The sequence below is a fragment of the Chiloscyllium punctatum genome, chromosome 51 (assembly GCF_047496795.1).
Source record: "Chiloscyllium punctatum isolate Juve2018m chromosome 51, sChiPun1.3, whole genome shotgun sequence".
NCBI classification, from domain to species: domain Eukaryota; kingdom Metazoa; phylum Chordata; class Chondrichthyes; order Orectolobiformes; family Hemiscylliidae; genus Chiloscyllium; species Chiloscyllium punctatum.
The window spans coordinates 36,340,957-36,363,718 of record NC_092789.1 but is presented as its reverse complement, the minus strand read 5'-3'; the positions used below and the strand labels follow the sequence as shown (position 1 = coordinate 36,363,718).

Genomic DNA, 22,762 nt, shown 5'->3' with positions numbered 1-22,762 from the left:
CTCACTCACTCGCAGTGAGCCGCACAGGATAACAGACACCCATCTCTCTCACTCACTCGCAGTGAGCCGCACAGGATAACAGACACCCATCTCACTCACTCGCAGTGAGCCGCACAGGATAACAGACACCCATCTCACTCACTCGCAGTGAGACGCACAGGATAACAGACACCCATCTCTCCCACTGAGTGAGATACACCAGGTCACAGACACCCTTCTCTCCCACTGTGCGAGACGCACAGGATAACAGACACCCATCTCTCTCTCTCACTCGCAGTGAGACACCCATTTCTCTTACTCAGGTAAACGCACAATGTAACAGACGGTGACCTCACTCTCTCAGTGAAATACAGTATAACAGACACAGATCAAACACTCACGGAAACACACAACGTTACAGACACACATCTCCCTCGCTCAGTAAAGTTCACAAAATAACAGACACCCATCACTGTCTCCACCTCTCCCCCAATGGTGACCGTTGCCGCCATTGTTGTTCAAAATTAACTCAGCGCGCGGCGGCGACGCCTTCTATTGGTCGCGAGAGCCGTCATTCCTCCTCACCCAGGCCTTCACCGCCTCTCTCTCCTTACACCACCCCCTCCGATTGGGCGGCCCGCGTGCCCATCCCCCGTACCGCTCCTCGCCTGTCCTCTATTGGTCGGTTGCTGTGTCCATCTGTAAATGCTAATCAGCCCTTCAACCCGATGAGCGTTTTCGAACCCGATCCCTCATTGGTCTCTTTCACCCTTTCACCGTCTCAATATCCGATTGGCCCCTTCCCGTGTCAACGGACATCGACCCACCCAACAACGCTTTACGATTGGTTTAATTGGACAACTGTCTCCGTTGTCCCGCCCTAGTATTCTCCAGTTGGCCTTTTCAACCGTCCTCCAAAATGTTGCGCCCCGCCTCCGCATTCTAAATGTCCAGCAGTCGTGTCCGAAAGCTGAAACGTGATTGGTCAACATCTCAGTCCATCCAGATAGCCTGCCAACGTTTATTCTTCTGATTGGCTAAACCCCCCGCCAAACATTAACCTAAAAGCCCTTTCATTGTTTGTGTTGGGCAAGTTGTGCGCCAAAACTGGACTCCACGGCCAAGTTCCACTGCCATCCACCGACTGCTGTAGCTACCTGCACTACAGCTCTTCCCACCGCATGCCTTGCAATGATTCAGCCCCATTCTCCCAGTTCCTTGGCCACTGTTGCATCCGTTTGGATGAGGCCATCTCCCAAAGCAGCATGACCATGGTTTCCTGCCCACTGTGGTAGACAGGGCCCTCAACTGCACCTGACCTATCACCACTCCTTCCGCCCTTGCCCCTTCCCACCATTCACAACAGCCCTGATCCTCACTTTTCATCTCACCAGCCTCTGCACTCAAAGGTTCATTTTGCATCATTTCAGCAAAGTTCAACAGAACACCACCATCAGATACCTTTCGCCATCTGCATTTTGCAGCGACCTATTTTCTCCCAGCCACCCTGGTCCAATCCACGACCATTGTGGAAGAATAAAATTGCCTCCTTGGCCAGCATGAAAGATGGAATACCTTAATGATTACAGAAAGGGCAAAACAGTTTTAGGATTAAAATGCATAATTGCGAACAATCAAGGTATTTCGCCAAAAACAGAGAGCAGTAACCATTTTAAAGCAACAACTTGTTTGTCAATCAAACATCTTGTGGTCATAATCCATGAGCCTGAGTGAGTATAGGCCTTTGTGGCTGGAATCCCTGGGAAGGAATATACAGTTTCTGTCATCCGCACAATCCTCCCACAATCCAAAGTTGTGCAGGTTAGGTGAATTGGCTATGCTAAATTGTTCAGTGACATGTGGGTTCAGTGCATTAGTCAGGGGAAATGTAGAGTAATAGGGTGAAGGGCTTTTGTCCAAAACATTGATTTTCCTGCTCCTCGGATGCTGCCTGACCTGCTGTGCTTTTCCAGCACCACTTTGATCTAAACTAGGCAAATGGGTGTGGGCGGGTTACTCTTCAGAGAGTCAATGTGGACTTGTTGGACCAAATGGCCTGCTTCCACACTGTAGGGATTCTATAACTATACTAAGTAGATATAAAGTTTTATCTCCATTTATTTCTTATCAGCATGGTGTTTTATCATAACTGCACTTATTACTAAAAGTAAAAGTCTATACATGACATTCCCATGATTTTTATTATAAAAGACCATAATTCGAATGACTCTTTGGTGTTTGCTTCCAATATGTATATAGGTGTGATGTGAAGGTGCCGGTGTTGGACTGCGGTGAACAAAGTTAAAAATCACACAACACCAGGTTATAGTCCAGCAGGATTATTTGGATGTACTAGCTTTCGGAGCACTGCTCCTTCATCAGGCAGCTCGTAGGGCAGGATCAGAAGACACAGAATTTATAACACAAAGTCATACTATCATGCAACTGATATGACATATTGAATAATATATGTTTGTAGGACTACTCCCCATGCATGATGAAATAAAGATTGATTTTCAACAATTCAAATACTTGTCTGAGTCTTGTTTCGGATCGGTAAAAACTTTGATACCACCAATGCCACCCCCTCTTCCTACGGCACCTTCCAATGTAACCAGAAAATGTGCAACACCTGCCCCTTCATTTTACTATTATCTGTGTGCCAATCCAAGGGTTTCAATGTCCTTAATGTATCTGGCACTATTACCACTGCAAGCAGTGCATTCCATGCACCCACCACTCTCTGAGTAAAGAACCTACCTCTAGCGTCTCCCCTAAACCTTCCTCGAATCACCTTAAGATGATGTCCCCTCATGATAGCCATTTCCACCCTGGGAAAATGTCTCTGGCTATCCACTCTATCTATGCATCTTATCATCTTGTACACCTCTGTAAAGTCTCCTGTCATCCTTCTTCGCTCCAATGAGAAAAGCCCTAACTCCTTCAAGCTTTCTTCATAAGACATGTCCTCCAATCCAGGCAACAGCCTCGTAAATCTCCTCTCCACCCTCATAAGACACAGAATTTGTAGCAAATGATCACAGTGTCATATAACTGAAATGATATATTGAAAAAAACCTAGTTTGCTGTTAAGTCTTTCATCTTTATAATTGTAGATACATTTTATTTTGTTCAAAAAACATACAATCTGCAGGCAGTCAATCATGTAACATTTTATAAATTCCTATTTTAGAAATAGAATCAGGCTGGCTCAACATTGGGAGCCAGATAGACTCTAATCTCATACCTTTAATGCACTGTCTGAGCTGACATGTCACCTTTTGTTTTACCAAAGCCTTAATTTATCTCAAGAATGTGACTTGAAAGAAGTTCTGGGGCTTACATATAAATGAACCGAGACCTGCAACCCAAAGATGAAAGGTTAGTTTGATCTCAGAGTAGGACAAAAGGTCAGTACAACATTGAGGGCCGAAGGGCCTGTACTGTGCTATACTCTATGTTCTACTCCACAGCTGGCTGATAAAGGAAAGCTAGAGCTTCCAAATAAAACTCTTGGACTATAACCTAGTGGTGTGTGACTTGTAACTTTCAAGGGAGACACCTCATTGTCTGTCCTTCTCACATTCCAATCACTTAATCTGAACGATCAACATCTTTTCTCCACCACCATCCTGTCCCCCATGATAGGATAAATGTTGCCCCGTCCACATTTCACTTCAGCTCTGATAACGAGTCATCAAGAGTGGAAACATTAGCTTGCTCTCTCCATGGATGCTGCCTGACCCGCTGTGTTCTCCAGCATTTGTGGTTCACAGCCTTTTCCCACTTCATCCAATGTGCCAATCCCCGCCATTTCTGTCACCCCAATCATTGCTCCAATTAGAAGAAACACGGATCTGCCCTCCTATTGTTGCTCATTGGCCCTGACTAAGTAGCGGCGCACCCAGCTAAAGGGTGAACAGCCTGTCCCTTACTGCCCTCGCACCCTCTCAATGGTCGGCCTGGCTGTAAATAACATCGCCTCTCCGCCCTGAGCTCATTTCAATGGATGGCCTGTTCGCTGCCTGACTTTGCCCTTGGCCCAACCAGTGAACCCTCACATCACAGGTCCTACACCTCTTCATTCAGAGCTCATCAACTTGCCCCATCATCCACAAGGGAGTGAGCAACAGGAGGTGCAACTATCCCTGCTCCCCCAATCATCCACAAAGCAGTGAGCAACAGGAGCTGGCAATGCCCCCTCTCCACCCATCCTCCCACAAGGGAGTGAGCAATAGGAGCCGGGACTGCCCCCTAACCCATTATCCACATGGGAGTGAACAACAGGAGCTGAGAATGACCCCTTCATCCACAAGGGAGTGAGTAACAGGAGCAGGGACTGCCCCCTACCTTCCCAATTATCCAAAATGGAGTGACAAACAGGACCTGGGGCTGCAACCTGACCCCCATTACCCACCGGTGAGTGAGCAACAGGAGCTGGATCTGCCCCCGATACTCCCTGTCATCCACAAAGCAGTGAGCAATAGGAACTAGGACTGCCCCTCTCCCCCCATAATCCACAAGGGAGTGAGGAACCGGACCTGGGAGTGCCCCCTTCCTCCCCATTACCTATAAAGGAGTGAGCAAAAGGAGCTAGGACTACCCCCTTCCCCGCCCCAATATCAACCGAGGAATGAGCAACAGGGACCAGGTCGGGTCCCTCCATTTGGCCCAACCATCGAACCCTCACATCTCATATCCCACACCTCTTCACTCAGAGCTCATTAACCACCCTATCATCCACAAGGGAGTGAGCACCAGGAACTGGGACTGCCCTCTCTTCCCCTCTTTATCCACAAGGGAGGGAACAGCAGGAGCTGGGACTGCCCACTTCCCACCCCATCATCCCCCAGGGAGTGAGGAACAGGAGCTCTGACTGCACCTTACCCTCCCCTCACCCCCCCCCCCCCCCCCATTCATCCACAACCCTCTTTTTTCCACAATCACAGCACTAGTTCGGAGGGGCAATAAAATCCCGAAATACAGTTCTTAGAAGAGCCCCTTTATACACAGTTCTTACCTAACATTCCTATTGTGCTACATTTTTCGTCTGTAGTACACAAAGGTTTGAAGGATTTCTGTCCTGGGAGACAGGAGATGGGTAAAACAATGTGCTGACTGCTACTTCTAATGGGATGTCTGTGTGGTCTGCTTCCATAATTAGAGGTATTCGTTCTTTTGTCTTTTAAATTAGTAAAATGTAAGTAAACATACCAGGCCAACATGCTCTAAATACATTAGACGTCATAATAAAGGATATAAACTGATTACTGCCGCCGCGTGGTGAGATTTATTTACTATTTGCCGGTATGAGTTTCATTCCTTCATGCAATTTCATGCGAGCGTTGTTTGTCGGTAAGTTTCTTGAAGGGATAATGGCCCAGTTAAATGGTATTTAACAAGAAATGTTTCACAGAGACTTGTTAGGGATGGTATTGTTCCATATGCTGAGGTAAACATTGCTTATAGCAGGGGCTGATAAGGTGTGAAAATGCAGTGATGGGTTTGAAAGGGTTGTTTTCAAATTTGGATACTACACAACTGTGGTTCTATGAATAAGTTAAAGAAATTATGTTATAGTCACTAATGGGTTAGTAATAAGAGACACTCGAACCACCGCCCCGTCACATTCAACAGTATTACCATCACTGATTCCCACTGTCAACATCCTTGGGGTTACCACTGACCAGAAACTCAACTTGACTCACCACATAAACAGTGGCTACAAGAGCAGGTCAGAGACTAGGGGATACTGTGGTGAATAACTCACCTCTTGACACGCTAAAGTCTATCCACCATCTAAAAGGCAAAAATCAGGAGTGTGATGGAACAACACTCAAGAAGTTGACATCATTCAGAAAAAAGCAACCCGCTTGAATGGCACCACATCGACAAACATTCAATCCCTCCACCGCTGGCACTCATTAGCAGCAGTGTGTACTACCTCCAAGATGAACTGCAGAACTTCACCAAAGATCCTTAGACAGCACCTTCCAAACCCACAACTTCCACCTAGAAGGACAAAGGCAGCAGGTACTTGGGAACACCACCACCTGCGACTTTCCCTCGAAGCCACTCACCATCCTGACTTGGAAAAATACCGCCATTCCTTCACAGTCATTGAGTCAAAATCCTGGAATTCCCTCCCTCCAGGCTTTGTGGGTCAACCCACAGCAAGTGATTCAAGAAGGCAGTTCACCACCATCTTCTCAAGGTCAAATAGGGATGGACTATCAAAGCTGGCCAGCCAGAGATGCCCAAGTCCCACAAAAGAATTAAACAAATTTTAAAAAGGTTAACGGGAAGTCTGTATTAATTAATATAGCGAGCTGATGAGTGAGATAATAAAACTAGCCTATAACACAACATCTCACATTCGTTAATTATGTGAATTCAACAGAGGGAAATGATTTTGTGGGCAGTTTGTTGTTTTTACAAACTTGGATGGAGAGCCACAGTTCAGAAGTTAGTAAAATCTTCTTGAAAAGTTGATGGGCAGAGAGATCTGGGAGTACATTGTACCCTGAAGGTTGCTGCACAGGTGGATAGAGTGGTCAAGAAGGCATATATAGTCTGCTTGCCTTCATTGGGTGGGGTATTGAGTATAAGAGCTGGCAAGTCATGTTAAAATTGTACAAGACATCGGTTCGGCCGCATTTAGAATACTGTGTACAGTTCTGGTCGCCACATTACCAAAAGGATGTGGACGCTTTGGAGAGGGTGCAGAGAAGGTTAACAAGGATGTTGCCTGGTATGGAAGGTGCTAGCTATGAAGAGAGATTGAGTGGTTTGTTTTCATTAGTAAAAAGGAGATTGAGGGGGGACCTGATTGAGGTTTACAAAATCATGGGTATAGACAGGGTGGATAGAGACAAGTATTTTCCCAGAGTGAAGGATTCAATAATGAGAGGTCACGCTTTCAAAGCAAGAGGTGGAAGGTTTAAGGGGGATACACGCGGGGGAGATGGGGCATTCCCAGCTGCTGTTGCTCACTCCCTTGGGGATAATTAGGAGGATAGGGGCCAGTTCAAACTCCTGTTGCTCACTCCCTTGGGGATGATAGGGACGTTAATGAGCTCTGAGTGAAGAGGTATGGGATTTGAGATGTGAGGGTTCACTGTTTGGGCCAAGCAGAGGGGGCCAGACCCAGTTCCTGTTGTTCACTCCCCAGTGGGTAATGGGGGGAGAGGGGCAATCCCAGCTCCTATTGCTCATGCCCATGTGGATTATCACGGGAGAGGGGGTAGTCCCAGCTCCTGTTGCTCACTCCCTTGTGGACGATGGGGGAGGAGGCAGTCCTGTTGCTTACTCGCGTGGGGATGATGGGGCAAGTTGATGAGCTCTGAATGAGTGGAAAGAGGACACTCACAGATCCTGTTGCTCAGTCCTTTGTAGATCTTGGGGCGGGAAGGGAACAGTCCCAGCTCCTGTTGCTCATGTCCTTGAGGATGTGGGGAGGGTACATGGCAGTCCGAGCTCTTGTTGCTCACTCTCTTGGGGTTAATGAGCGGAAAGCGAGCAGTCCCAGTTCCTATTGCTCACTCCCTTGTGGATGATGGGGGGAAGGGACATTCCCAGCTCCTGTTGCTCACTTTCCTTTGGATGATGGGGAAGTTAATGATCTCTGAGGGAAGAGGTGTGAGGGTTCATTGGTTGAGCCAAGTGGAGGGGTCAGACCCCGCTCCTGTTGCTCACTACCTTGTGGATAATGGGGGGGAAAGAGGGCATCCAAGTTCCTGTTGTTCACTTGTTTGTGGATGATTGGGGGAGAGGGGCAATCCCAGCTCTTACTGCTCAGGCCCATGTGGATTATCAGGGGAGAGAGGGTCGTCCCAGCTCCTGTTGCTCACTCCCTTGGGGATGATGGGGCAAGTTGATGAAAAGGTGTAGGATCGGTGATGTGAGGATTCACTGGTTGGACCAAGGGAGAAGGTGGGCAGAGAGCAGACCATCCAAAGAAATGAGCTCAGGGCAGGGAGGGGATGTTATTCCACTGCCTTCTTCCTGATGAATGGGCAGGCCAACCATTGAGAGGGTGCGAGGGCAGTAAGGGAAAGGCTGTTCAGCTGGGCGTGCTGCGACTTAGTCAGGGCCAATGGGCAACAATGGGAGGGCGGGATCCATGTTTCTTCCAGTTGGAACATGGATTTGTTGATAGAAACGGCAGGGATTGGCCAATACAGCACATTGGAACGATGGAGTGGGAAATGCTGTGAACCACAAATGCTGGAGAACACCGCAGGTCAGCAGCATCCATGGACAGAGCAAGCTAACGTTTCCACTCTCGATGACTCGTTATCAGAGCTGAAGTGAAATGTGGACGGGACAACATTTATCCTATCGTGGGGGACAGGATGGTGCTGGAGAAAAGATGTTGATAGTTCAGATTAAGTGATCGGAATGTGAGAAGGACAGGCAATGATGTGTCTCCCTTGAAAGTTACAAGTCACACACCACTAGGTTATAGTCCAAGAGTTTTATTTGGAAGCTCTAGCTTTCCTTTATCAGCCAGCTGTGGAGTAGAACAAAGAAAAGTACAGCACAGTACAGGCCCTTCGGCCCTCAATGTCGTGCTGACCTTTTATTCAACTCTAAAATCAAACTAATCTACAAACCCTTCACTTTACTATTATTCATGTGCCGATCCAAGGGTTGTTTAAATGCCCTTAATGTATCTGGCACTACTACCACCTCAAGCAGTGCATTCCACACACCCACCACTCTCTGAGTAAAGAACCTACCTCTGACATCTCCCCTAAACCTTCCTCCAATCACCTTAAAATGATGTCTCCTCGTGTTAGCCATTTCCACCCTGGGAAAATATCTCTGGCTATCCACTCTATCTATGCATCTTATCATCTTGTACACCTCTTCAAAGTCTCCTGTCATCATCCTTCGCTCCAATGAGAAAAGCCCTAGCTCCTTCAACCTCTCTTCATAAGACATGCCTTCCAATCCAGGCAGCAGCCTCGTAAATCTCCTCTGTGCTCTCATAAGGCACAGAATTTATATCAAATGATCACAGTGTCATATAACTGAAATGATATGTTGAACAGATCTAGTTTGCTGTTAAGTCTTTCGTCTTTGGGTTGCAGGCCTCGGTTCATAGAACATTCCAGCGCATTACAGGCCCTTCAGCCCTCGATGTTGCGCCGATGTGTCATACCAATCTGAAGTACATCTAACCTACACTATTCCACGTACGTCCATATGCTTGTCCAATGACTTAAAGTTGGCAAATCTACTACCGTTGCAGGCAAAGCATTCCATACCCTTAACTACTCTGAGTAAAGAGAATACCTCTGACATCTGTCCTATATCTATCACCCCTCAGTTTAAAGCTATGCCCGCTCATTAATATGTAAGTCCCAGAACTTCTTTGAAATCACATTCGTGAAATGACTTAAGGCTTTGTTAAAAAAAAGATGACATGACAGCTCAGACAGTGCATTAAAGGTATCAGGTTAGAGTCTGTCTGGCTCCCAATCTTGAGCCAGCCTGGTTCTATTTCCAAAACAGAAATTTATAAAATGTTACATGAATTGACCACCTGCAGATTGTATGTTTTTTAAACAAAATAGAATGTGTCTGCAATTACAGTTCTGCAAAATGCAAATTCACTCCATAGACTGACATGTGTGTGATTGTATGCGAGAGGGAGGGGGAGGGGGGAAAAGAGAGAGAGGCAGAGAGAGAGAGATGAGTGTTGAGTGTAGTGGGGTCACCTGTAGTGTGACATGAATTCGAAGTAGGGGAGAGGCCATTCCTCGAGGCGGAGACTCTGTCACACTCACATGTACTCTACCAAGCAAACACACATGCAAACACACTCTCACATGCACTCACATGCACACACCCATTCTCTCACTCTCTATCCCACTCACATGCACACACTCTCACATATAAGTCTATAGGATGAATTTGCATTTTGCAGAATTGTAATCGCAGATACATTCTATTTTGTTCCAGAAGCACACAATCTGCAGGCAGTCAATCCATGTAACATTTTAAAAATTCCTACTTTGGAAATAGAACAGTCTGGCTCATGATAGGGATATAGATATGACTCTAACCTCACACTTTTAATTCATTGTCTGAGCTGAGATGTCATGACTTTTTTTAAAAAAAACCTTAAGTCGTCTCGAGAATGCTACTTGAAAGAAATTCTAGGACTTACATACTAATGAACCGAGACCTGTAACCCATTCTAAAAGTCGAAAGACTTAACAGCATACTAGGCTTGTTCAATACAACTTGTGTGGTGACTGTCGAATAAAGAGGCTATTTCGCCACTCCCTGATTTGGGTCGTTATTTGAACATGATCCCACACGAGTAACGTGGAAACAAAACCAATAAGAGAATCTACACCCAGAATACAATTTCAATTCACCCTGAACACTGACAAAGGAGCAGGTGTAGACCCTTCAGCCCATCAAGTCTGGTCAGAAATTCAATGAGTTCACCACCATTGGCCTGATAATCCTCAACTCCACCACCGTGCCTTTTCCCTCAAACAATTGACCGCCTTCTTGACCAAAAATCTATCTTCAACATATTTTATAAGCCTGCCTCAATCATCCTCCGTGATAACAATTCCAGACGCTTGAGAAGAAATTCTTCTTCATCTCAGTCTTAAATAAATGACCAAATATTTGCGCATTAAACACCGTGAACCTAGACTCACGTACAAGGGGAAACAAGCTGATTACATCTACCCTGTTAAATCCCTGAAAAATCCTCTCTCTTTCAGTAAGGTATCATTCTTCCATGTTTCAACCTATTCATTCTCTCCTCTCCACAGTCCCTCCATACCTGAAAGGCCCATTGAAGAAACAACCAGTCAGACGGCCAAATGGTGAACAATGTATTCTTTATTACTCACACGCAAGGAGAGTCCACCAGCAGAGTTGCTGACAACCTGTTGGGGCGAGTCTGAAACAGACAATTGCAGTCACACTTTTACACACAAATCATGTTTTCTCACTGTCCTGTTACGTTTTGATCAGAAGCCTCAGCAACACAGTCAAACCATGACATTTCATTAGTGTGTTACCTGTTGGGCAGCACTGTGGCTCAGTGGTTAGCACTGCTGCCTCACAGTGCTAGAAACCCAGGTTCGATTCCAGCCTCAGGTGAATGTCTGCATGGAGTTTGCATGTTCTCCCTGTGTCTGTGTGAGTTAACTCCAAGTCCCATGAGGTTATGTTGCAACTGTACAAAACGCTGTTACACCTACACTTGAAGTACTGTGCACAGTTCTGGTCACTGCATTATTGGAAGCATTGGAAAGGGTGCAGAGGAGATTGACCAAGATGTTTCCTGATATGGAGGCAAGGCCTTATGAGGGACTTGAGGCTATTCTTGTTCAAGAGAAGAAGGTTAAGAGGTGACTTAATAGAGGCATTCAAGATTATCAGAGGATTAGATAGGGTGGACAGCGAGAGCTGTTTTAGATGGTGATGGCTAGCACAAGGGGACATAGCTTTAAATTGAGGGGTGATAGATATAGGACAGATGTCAAAGGTAGGTTCTTTACTCAGAGAGTAGGAAGGATGTAGAATGCCCTGTCTGCAACAGTAGTTGACTCGCCAAATTTAAGGGCATTTAAATGGTCATTGGATAACCATATGGATGATAAAGGAATAGAGTGGGTTAGATGGGCTTCAGATTGGTTTCACAGGTTGGCATAACATTCAAGGGCCAACAGGCCTGTACTGTGCTATATTGCTCCATGTTGTATGTTTTATGGTCTGGTTCCCTGCCACAAATCAAAGAATGTGCAAGTTACGGTGAATTGGCCACGCTAAATTGCCATTATGTTCAAGGGTGTGTAGGTTACCTGTATTAGTTAGGGAAATGTGATATAGCATGGGTATGGGAATGGGTTTGGGTTAGTTACTGTTTGGAGGGTCAGTGTGGACTTGTCAGGCCAAATGGCCTGTTTACATACTGTAAAGATTCTATGATTCAATGTTATCAGTTAAGTGCAGTTTTGCAATTAAAGACATTCTGCTCTCTGCTGCTTAGGTCATTCTACTTTCTTGCTTTAATCAAAACCAGGGGCCAGTTACACGACTATCAGCAAGTTTCTCAATCCCACTTTGGTTGCGGAGTTCAAAAGTCACTTTCTTCGTCATCCTTGTTTTCAACTTAGTGTTTTCTGTGGTTTTGCACTAACTCATATTTTTGCTTTACTTACTCATCCCGCCATTAACTCTTCTGCTCCCTGCACCTTCTACACAGTTATCATTAACCTCCCACAGGCCTCCAATGCCAGTGTATTTTTCCTTTGATCGGGGCCCAAATCTGTTCACACTATTTCAGTTGTGCTCTGACATGTCCTTTAAACACATATTTCCCCACAATAACCTGTGGGACAATATAATGAACCTTTGGGACAAGGTCCAAAGCTTTTAACAACAAGGTTTTAGCTGAGGCAGCAACTCAAAATAAAAATCGTTCCTCGCTTTCTTGGACATCCAGTGCGGCTTCCCTGAAAAGATAAATGCTTCAGAATCCCTGGCAACTATTTTCACTCACGGTAAATGCATTAGAGAGGATTCATTTCTCAGAAGCTTCCCTCTTTGGTGCAACATTTTCGGCACCATCTTTTAGCCCACCTTAGTGGCAAAGCTTCAAGGGGTCAGACAGGAGCATGAAGTGGAAATGACAATCCCATCGATCACAATCTCATCACATGGGGAGGCAGTCTCTAAGAGCTGAATGCCCTTCCTGCTCCTCATTCATATCTCCAATGTATGACGGTATCCTGCCAACACAACACAATACTCAGTGCATTTCACTGACAGCCTTATTGGAGATTTCACCCTCCAGTGCCATGCTCATCAAGCATTCCAGCTTCTTCTCTCCCCTCAGCAATTCAAAATGAGCTGTCAATTTTACAATTCTTCAAGTACCTTCTGTGAGAAGCATCCCACGTGAGTTCAACAAAACAACTGCCTAACGTGACGATCTCCATGTCAACATGGCATGCTATTGCAGAAAGTGAAATGCAGCTGAAGAATGTCTACCTTCCCATCTTTGCTTTCATTCAGCAATTCGTACACTAGAAGCAAAGTGGTGAAGGTGGCCATTTCTTTCTTCAAATCCTTCCCTTCTATTATCCTGTAAAAGCAGTTTTAAAAAGGCATCAATATCTCAGTGCTAGATAAAAATTCAAAAGAAAATATTCACAAGGTAATTCATGATAACTGATAGATTAACTATCTATGGAGACTCAATGGGCCGAACAGCCTATTTTATACTGCATGGCTGAATGCTTGCTGTTCAGGATTTATTACTAGCTTTAAAGTATTCAAATTAATTGGACTGCAACTTAATTAAAGACACAAGGGAATGTAAGGAAGAATGCTAGTTAGGCATCAATTTGATCACAACCTGGAAGTTTCAATTTATGAGGAAGAGGTATGTATTATTTCAAACAACCAATTCAAAATTGAAAGGACTCAGGTAAGGTTTCAAAATAAAATTGAATGAGGAGTTGAGGAAAATTAACTTGCTGGATGATTGTGATATAGAGGGATAATGAGAGAGACTGGATTGCTTGAGATTTGGCACAGATTCATCTTGCTGAATTGATCATTGTGCTATTCCTGAAGAAGGGTTTATGCTTGATTCTCCTGGTCGTTTGATGCTGCTTTTCCAGCAACACATTTTTAAGCTCTGATCTCCAGCACCTGCAGTCCTCACTTTCTCCTTGTGCCGTAATACCACTGTAACATAGAATTTTACAGTAATACTCTCATACAAGGAAGCAACGTGTAAATTTCAAAATAGAGTGACAATATCAAATATGTACAATATAAGAAAACATGGCATCAGATGTCAATTTAATGCCTCATCACATACATCATATATCAGCTCTTGGATGGAAACTACCCCTTTTAACTGTGAACATAAAAAAAATGACATTCTATTAGCCAGACAAACAAGTGTGCCAAGCTGAGAAAGTCAGTAACAAAAATAGAAATTGCTGGAAAAGCTCAGCGGCTCTGGCAGCATCAATGCAGAGAAATCAGAGTTAACGTGTGGGGAATGTGGTGCTGGAAAAGCACAGCAGGTCAGGCAGCAGCCAAGGAGCAGGATAATCGACTTTCCGGGCAAAATCCCTTCATCAAGAATGAGGGGTCGAGTGACCCTCAGAACAGTAAACGATGTCATGGTGTTTTCGAGAACGGGAGACCTGGATCATACTTTGAATAAATCTGCCTCTTCTCGGGATTCGCTTCCCTAACGTGCAATTCTTGCAAGTCAATAAATTAACCCCGAAGGAGAAAAGAACTGAAAAAAAAACTGCAATCCTCACGGATGATTGACAGAGTTGTTTCAATCTGGTTGAAATTCAATCTTCATTCGGAGAGAGATGAGGAACAGCGACAACTATTTCCAACTTCCGCATTCAGACAATGGAGGGCGCTGATTAGCTGGAGGACTAGCTTGCTTCCGGTCCTCCAGGCTTTCCCATTGGCCAACGGTGAAGCTCGTCAAACGACAGCGCGCTTTGCCCCAAACGTGCGCATGCGTGACTCTCCAGTGACCACCCCAGTGCAACACCAACTCCCTTCTCAGCTTTCCCGTGTGCAGCTGGGGCTTCACTATCTGCCGTAGAGACGTTCAGTTATCCAGATCAACAACTTCATGAGCTCTCTCAATTAAAACTCAAGGATGCCAAGCTGTGGAAACAATTTTTTTTCTTTTGGATGAAGTTAAAAATAACACAACACCAGATTATAGTCCAAGAGGTTGTGAGAAACAAAGCCCACTCACTTCAATAATTTCAGTCCGAGACAAGATCTGAATCAGTAGTGTCATTTATTTTACACTTGCAAGTGGGTGTCATGTCCAGTGTCTATAAGGCAGAGGACATACACACCCCAAATTCAATTCATACACAACATTTATATGATTTGATTTCTATTGTTTTACACTGCTCCCTCCCCTGTTTACATCCTCCACTTCCCTAAGACCGGCCCCCATTACCCCTGTTTATCTCTTGCCTTATCCGGCCTTGTCTGTGACAAAATGCTTATTCCTGGCCTCACAAGGCTGTTTGACCTCATCCTGCTGTAGGTCATTGTTAGGCATATTCTTTCTTCATCATTATCTACCCCCTTTATCTGTGCCTTTCCCGAGGCCGTTCTGATCCCTATGACCCTTTTAATTGGGGTTTGTCCCTCTGTCTCTGTAAAAGTGGGAAACAGATGCTTATACCTACTGTTTGTACAGGCGTATCTAGCTTAACTTCATCCCCTCACAACATCTTATCTACTTGCCCATAATGCCTACCATTGTTTTGCTGTCACGTTTCATTCTGACATACAGTTTTAGCTAATACAAAAACAATTATATATTTCCTCCACATCGTTTCCATTCTTGTTGACTCAGCTCGTGGGTAAAACAATTACACACTGGCGTGAGTCCATTTTACTTTGTAAAATGGAATTGCAGAAGTAACATTAATTTACCTATATCCCACAAGGTTTATTTGGAAGTACAAGCTTTCAGAACGTTGCTCCGTCAACAGGTAGGAGCAGTGCTTTGAAAGTTAGTGCTTTCAAATATATCTATTGGACTATAACCTGGTGTTGTGTGATTTTTATCTTTGGATGAGACATTGATCTGCAGTGAGCAGCCTCACCACTGGGAGGTAGTATTGAGGAGTATCTTACAATCACATCGAGAGGGACATTTTTATATTTTACGTCTGTTACACTGGCTCCTGTGAACACACGAGATAATTTACAGTGCCTTTTTGAGTACCTATATATCCCTAGATCAGTGCTTCACAACTCACGGCTCATGCAGGCAGCTCTCAGCTGCTGGATCTTAGCTTCCCCAGGGGCTGGGCAACAAAGAAAAGTTCACATATGAACAGGCCCTTCGGCCCTTCAAGCCTGCGCCAATCCAGATCCTCTATCTAAACCTGTCGCCTGTTTACCAAAGACCTGTACGGCTCTGCTCCCTGCCCATTCATGAATCTATCTAGACACATCTTAAATGATGCTATCGTTCCCATCTCTACCATCTCCATTGGCAACACATTCCAGGTACCCACTACCCTCTGCGTAATGAACTTTCCAGGCATAACACAGGATTAACCTTTGTCAATAGGGCAGCACGGTGTCTCAGCAGTTAGCACTGCTGCCTCACAGCGCCAGCGACGCGGGTTCAATTCCCTTTCAGGCGACTGACTATGTGGAGTTTGCACATTCTCCCCGTGTCTGCGTGAGTTTCCTCTGGGTGCTCCGGTTTCCTCCCACAGTCCAAAAATGTGCAGGTTAGGTAAATTGGCTATGCTAAATTGCCCATAGTGTTAGGTGAAGGGGGAAATGTAGGGAAATGGGTCTGGGTGGGTTGTGCTTTAGAGGGTCGGTGTGGAGTTGTTGGGCCGAAGGGCCTGTTTCCACACAAAGTAATCTAATCTAATTAGGGAAGAGATCTCCATCTCCCTTCTCTCCACGTGGTGATCTCTAATTCTATTACTGAAGGAATCTCACCTACATATGACTGTAGGAACGTGAGATGAAGCAGTGGGCAATTCAACCTCTCTAGCTAAATCCACCATTTAATATAACCATAGCTAATCTCATTCTTGGCCTTAACTCCCCTTTTCTGCCTGTCCATCATAACCCTTCAACCAGTTACAAATTAAAAATCTATCACTGTCATCCTTTCCATTTATTCAATGTTCTGTCATTCACCACACCATGGAAAATTAATTCCATTGTTTCAAAACCAGTTGAGGGAATAATTCCTCCTTGTCATGCTTTTAAATCTGATGCCTCTTAGTCTCGATCTTTTCTATTCTCTCATGGTTCATGGGCATGGCAGGCCCAGCAATAATAAATTACCCATTCCTAGTTGCCCTTGAGAATGTGGGGTGAGTTGCCTTCTTGAACCGCTGCAGTCCACATGCTATAGGTTAACCCACAATGCACTTAGGGTGGGAATTGCAGGAGTTTAACCCAGAGACACTGAAGGAATGGCTGATACATTTCCACGACGGTAAGTTGCTTGGAGGGGAACTTGCAGGGGGTGGGCTTCCCATGTATCTGCTGCCTTTATCCTTGGAAGTGCTGTTTGAGGGTCTTTAGTGACTATCTTGTAGATAGGACCCACTGCTGCTTCTGAACACCAGTGGTGGAGGGTGTGGATGTGGTGCCAATTAAGCAGGCCTGGTCAGTGTCAAGCTTCTTAAATGTTGTTGGAGCTGCAGGCCAATCAGGCAAGTGGGGCATCACACGGGCAGCAGCAAGGCACAAAGATCTGTGATCTGTGTTTGTCTGTGACTCCCTCTGACACTTTCAATTTCCCCTGTCTTGTCTCTCAATCGCAAATGTCTTGACTCTCTCTCTCTCTCTCTCTCTGTCATTATTTCTATCCCTCACTCTCTGCCTGTCTTGATCTCGCTCACACTCCCTCTATCTGAATAAATGTGCAATACTGCATACTGGTGCAACAAACAAGGATATGGCTTATACAATTAACAATCGGGCCTTGGGTGGTGCGACAGAACAAAGGGATCTAGGGTGTTCGGTACATTATTCTTTAAAGTTTGTATCCTACATAGAGTCATAGAGGCCTATAGCATGGAGACAGGCCCTTCAGCCCAAACTGGTACATGGCAACTAAAATGTCCATCCACGTTAACCCCATTTCCCTGCAGTTGGCCCATATCCTTCTAATCCTTTCCTCCCCACGTGTTTGTCCAAATGCCTTTTAAATGTAGTTGATGTACACACCTCAACACTTCCACTGGCGGCTCATTGCATACGCATACCATCTCTGTGTAAAAGAAATCGCCCCTCAGGTTCCCTTTGATTCATTTCCCTCTAACCTTAAACTGATGCCCTCTAGTCTTCTCACAAACCTTGAAGTCCTCAATTTGTCAACCCTGGGAAAAAGACTGAGTGCATTCACCCTATCCATGCCTCTCATGACCTTACGCATTTCTTTTAGATCACCCCTTAGTCTCCTCCGCTCTAAAGAAAAAAGTCCTCCCTTGTCTAATGTCTTCCTATGCAAAATCATTGTAAATTTCTTCTGCACTCTATCCATCTGATAGCCTTCTGATAGCAAGGTGACCAAAACAGGATGGTTTAACAAGGCGGTTGGCACACGCTTGGTTCATTGCTCAGTCTTTTGGACACAGGGGTTGGGACGTTATGTTCAGGTTGTACAGGATGTTAGGACCCTCCAACCACACGGCATCAATGTCAATTTCACCAGTATTCTTAACTCCCTTCCCCTCCCCCCCCCCCTTAGCCCAGATAAAACACTCCAACTCAGCACCACCCTCTTGATCTGTGCTACCTGTCCATCTTCCTTTTCACCTATCCACTCCACCCCCTGCTGTAACCTATCACCATCATCCCCACCTTCATTTACCTATTGCCTTCAAACCTACCTTCACTCCCAGCCCCACCCCCCTCCCATTTATTACAGCCCCCTTGTCCATCCCCCCCCACCCCACCCCCACCCTGGATGAAGTGCTTATGCCCGAAGTGTCAACTCTCCTCCTCCAATGCTGCCTAACCTGCTGTGTTTTTCCAGCACCACACACACACAATATTCAGTTCTCCAATTTCAAATAACCTCCCTTCCCATCTCCGAAATCCACTCCCAGCCCCTCCCATTCCCTTCCACTGCTTCCTGCCACCAACCGGATGAATTCCCCCCAGTTTGTACCCTCGACCTGCCTTCACTGAAGGGCTTTTGCCCGAAACGTCGATGCTGCCTGACCTGCTGTGTTTTTCCAGCACCACTCTGATCTAAACTCTGGTTTCCAGCCTCTGCAGTCCTCACCTTTGCCTGCCTTCACCTATGCCCACTTCACCCCTTTGCCCCTGCCATCCCGTTTATCAGCAGCCCGCTTACACCAGTCCCAAAGAAGGGTCACACACGAAACATCAACTTCTCAACCTCCTGATGCTGCCTTGATCGAATGAAGAAGCCGCCGACTCAATGGGCTGAATGGCCTCATTTCTGTTCCTGGTGAGGCGTATGGGGCAAGCCCCCAAGGTGCTGACGGCTCCGGATTGACCGATCCTGACCCGGCGGGGGCGGGGTTAGAGATGATGGGCGGGGCGGTGTGGTCAGGGGCGGAGTTAGGCGTTTGTTCGGTGGTGCGTTAGGTTTGGAGGCGGGGCTTGGGTGGGCTGCGCCGCGCATTGTGACAAGGTCCGGGTTTGGGGTGTCCTGGGCTGGGCGTGGTGTTTGGGGGCGGGGTTTGGAGTTTGAAGCAGTCATTGTCTCTGGGGCCTTGAGTTGGGGGCGATGTTTTGGGTGTGATGGGCCGGGTATTGTGTTTAGAGGTGGGGTTTGGAGAGTGATGGGCGGCTTATTGTGACTGGGGGACGGGGTACGATGAATAATGGGCGGGACATTCTGATTGGAGGCGGGGTTTGAGGCGGAGGGTCTGTCCAATGGGTCCTTACAACTTAAAATCCTGGAGACAACAGTGGGTCTGGGGCAGCATCCATGGAGGTGAGAGCAAGCTCACGTTTCAGGTCTACATAACTTTTCATCAACGCTGAATTGAAGGGTGGAGGGGCAACATTTATGCATTAATTGGGAGGGGGTTGTTAGAGTGCAGGGGGAAGAAAGGTTGTCGATAGTTCAGATTGAGTGATCGGACTATAAGGATTATAGAACCACTGTGTGTCGTCCTGCCAAACTGGAGAGAGCAGACAAATGGTTGTTGGGGAGGGGATAGAGCGGTAGCAGCGAATGTAACAAGCAAAGCTGAAAGAAAGGGATGGAATGGGTCCACAATTTGAAGGTGTTGAACTCAACATTGAGCCCAGAAGGTTTTCATCCCGCCATGGTCGAAGATGAGATATTATTCTGTGATTTGTGATTTGCAAACCACAGAGTTTGGGCTGTGATTTGCTGGAGTGTGATAGCATACTGAGGACAAACAAGTGGGCATTCAAGCAGGTCACTGTGTTAAAAAATCATGCTTGTGCATGGACTGGAGGTATTCTGCAAATATGAGTAGATACTGAATTTTGAGCAGGGCTTGGGTAAGGGAATGGGGTTTGGGAAAGTGGTGGGCTTCTGGGATGATGGGTTGCAAGAGCCATGAGCACTGCCCCTCAGCCTCGGAGAGCTGGGCCCATCCATCAGGAACAGAAGGCCAAGTTGTGAAAGAGAGAAGAGAAGGGGAGCAAGTCCCAGAGTCAGAATACTCCCCAGCTTCAACACACCCCAACAACCACCATGGAGGAGTGAAGGGTACTAAGGGTTAGTCCAGCAGCTAGAAATGGAGGAATTTATAGATTTCGGAGTGTCCCTGGAGCAGGGAGATAGGGAAGAATGTATGGGCTGTCGGGGTTTACAGTGATAGGGAGGGAGTTTAAGCACAGGAGGTTACAGGGATGAGGTGGTGTAGGGGCTGGAGGAGGTGACAGAGATAGGGAAGGAGTGTAGGGGATTGAGGAGGTTACAGAGAAAGGGAGGTGTATAGGGGCAGGAGGATGTTAGAGTAAGGGAAGGGTTGTGGGGGCAGGAGGAAGTTAGAGATAGGGAGGGGGTGAAGGGATTGGAGAGGTTTGCAGAAACAAAACACCGTTTGAGATCAATCATTAAGAAACCCAGAGGAGGACACAGTGAGGGCCAGAGGGATATTGAAATTGTGCATTGCCTCTATCCCCAAGCACCCACTGAGCAGGAAAGGCCCAAGCTTCCTTCCAGGCCTGGTGTTGCATGTGGGATCTAGCGGGTAATGATGCAGGCCGCAGTCAACCAGCTAGTCCTACCATGTGACAGCACACCCACTGAGGAAGGGGGGTAAACTAACCAAATATTGACCAATGTTTAATTTCTGTTTGCTGGCCCTTCATCAAATTCATTTGTAATCATTTTCACTGCCCTTTAACTGATTTAACTGAACTGAGTTCTGGTTGTTAATATTTTTTGGACTGACAATAAAGCCTTTATTTTTTTAATATTGTGGATGATATTTACTCGCTGACATTCGCAACATTTCTGAGGTCTTACGTAGGCCCCAGGCCTAGGAGTTGAAATGGACAGCTATTTTGCTTGTAGTTAGTACCCCAACATCTTTCACTCTCCTCCCACCACACACACACACCACCCTCTTTCCCAAACACTATGCCCATCCCCAGACCATGCTTTCACCTGTGTAGTTGTGGTGTGTGTGTATGTGTGTGTGTCAGAGAGAGAGATTGTGTGTGTTTGTCTGTCTTAGTATGTGATTGCTTTCAGTGAGTGCGTATGTTTTCAATAGGTGTGTGTTTGTTTTCAATAGGTGTGAATGTGTCTTTTATATCTGTTTGTAGTTTGCATCTGCATGTGTGTGTGTTTGTGCACGCGTGTGTTTTTTTTTTGCATGGGTTTTCTCGTGTGTGCATCTATGGCCAGGCAGAAGAGGAAAGAAGGATGTGCTGTCTCACCACGGGACTGACCCACAACCCTCCAGGATTGTGAAATTTAGGAGTGATCCTAAAGGGACTCAGGAGTGATTCAGTCCGACTCCAGCCTCACTGATCATTCGATACACCTCAATTACTTCCTCCCTCTGTCTCCTCTGCTCTCAGGAAAATTACTCCAGGCTGTTTAATCTCTTGACAGAACTGAAACTCCCAGTCCAGGCAACATTCTGGTGAATCTCTCCTGCACCCTCTCCACTGTTATTACATCCTTCCCGTAATGTGGATTCCAGAACTGTACACCATACTCCAGCAGTGGCCTGACCAATATTCTCCAGCTTCATGTCTCTGCTCTTGAACTCTGTGCCTCTGCTAATAAAGCCAAATGTACCATATGCATTCACCTGTCCTTAAGGGACTGGCAGGCATACAACCAATTGTTGGTACTTCCCAGCATCCTACTGTTCATCATGTATTTTTCTGCCTTATTTATCCTGCCCAAGGACATCAACTCACATGTATCCATTTGCCACTGGTAGCCTTTCCCACCAGGCCATCTCTATCCTCTGGTAATCTAAGGTGATCTGCCTCCCTCTTTGCCTCTCTGCCAATTCTGTACTTTGTGAACTTGCTGACCATTCCACCTACATTCCAATCTAACTCATTTTTTAACATCCACAAATAACAGGGCACTGATCCCTGTAAAATAGGTTATACCCAAAACGTTGGCTTCTCCACCTCCTGATCCTGCCTCACTTGCTGTATCCTTCCAGCCTCCTGCCTGTCTATTTTGAATCCCACTGGATGCAGACTTCCAGATGGAAAGAAAAATGCACCTCAACCATCAATCCCTGTCTCCTACTTCACAGTCAATTGTGGATTCAATTCTCCAAATTTCCTTAGATCCATGCTCCCTTACCTTTTGTATCAGTCTCCCATGTGGGACCTTACCCACAACCTTGCTGAAGTTCTATTAAAAAACACGACCTTCACCCACACACCCAGTCACCTCATCAAAAAATTCAACCACATTGTTCCAACATGACTGACCCTTAACCAAACCATACTGACTATTCAAGATTCCCCCACGTCTCTCCAAATGAAAATTAATTCTGTCCCTCAGAATTCCTTCCAATAGTTGCTCAACAACCAAGGTTAAGACTTTCTCTCTCTGCAACTCTCTCTCTTGATCTGCACCTCACCCTCGCACTCTCCATGCACCTCACTCTCTGTCTCTGACTACACCTATCTGTTTACACCACTTTACCTACACCTCCCTCTCTCTCTGTTTCTTTCACCCCTCTGACACTGTCTGTCTGTCTCGTTCCCATTTTCTCTCTCTCCCTGTGTTTACACCTTGTCTATCTGT

General features: G+C 45.9%; 2 long non-coding RNA genes across 3 annotated transcripts in view; both read right to left on the bottom strand.

The window, feature by feature from the left end:
• The window catches only part of LOC140470501 (uncharacterized), an 81,324-nt gene extending 80,828 nt beyond the window's left edge, over positions 1–496 (bottom strand). For both annotated transcript variants that reach the window (XR_011956498.1, XR_011956499.1), the window contains exon 1: positions 444–496. This is a non-coding gene — a long non-coding RNA (uncharacterized lncRNA). The remainder of the gene's footprint in view (positions 1–443) is intronic.
• A 10,337-nt stretch (positions 497–10,833) lies between these two features.
• LOC140470502 (uncharacterized) lies at positions 10,834–19,050 on the bottom strand. Its single transcript, XR_011956500.1, has 2 exons — positions 18,878–19,050; positions 10,834–14,673 (listed from the first exon to the last, which is right to left on the bottom strand). It is a non-coding gene; the product is annotated as an uncharacterized lncRNA (long non-coding RNA).
• Positions 19,051–22,762: the final 3,712 nt, after the last annotated feature.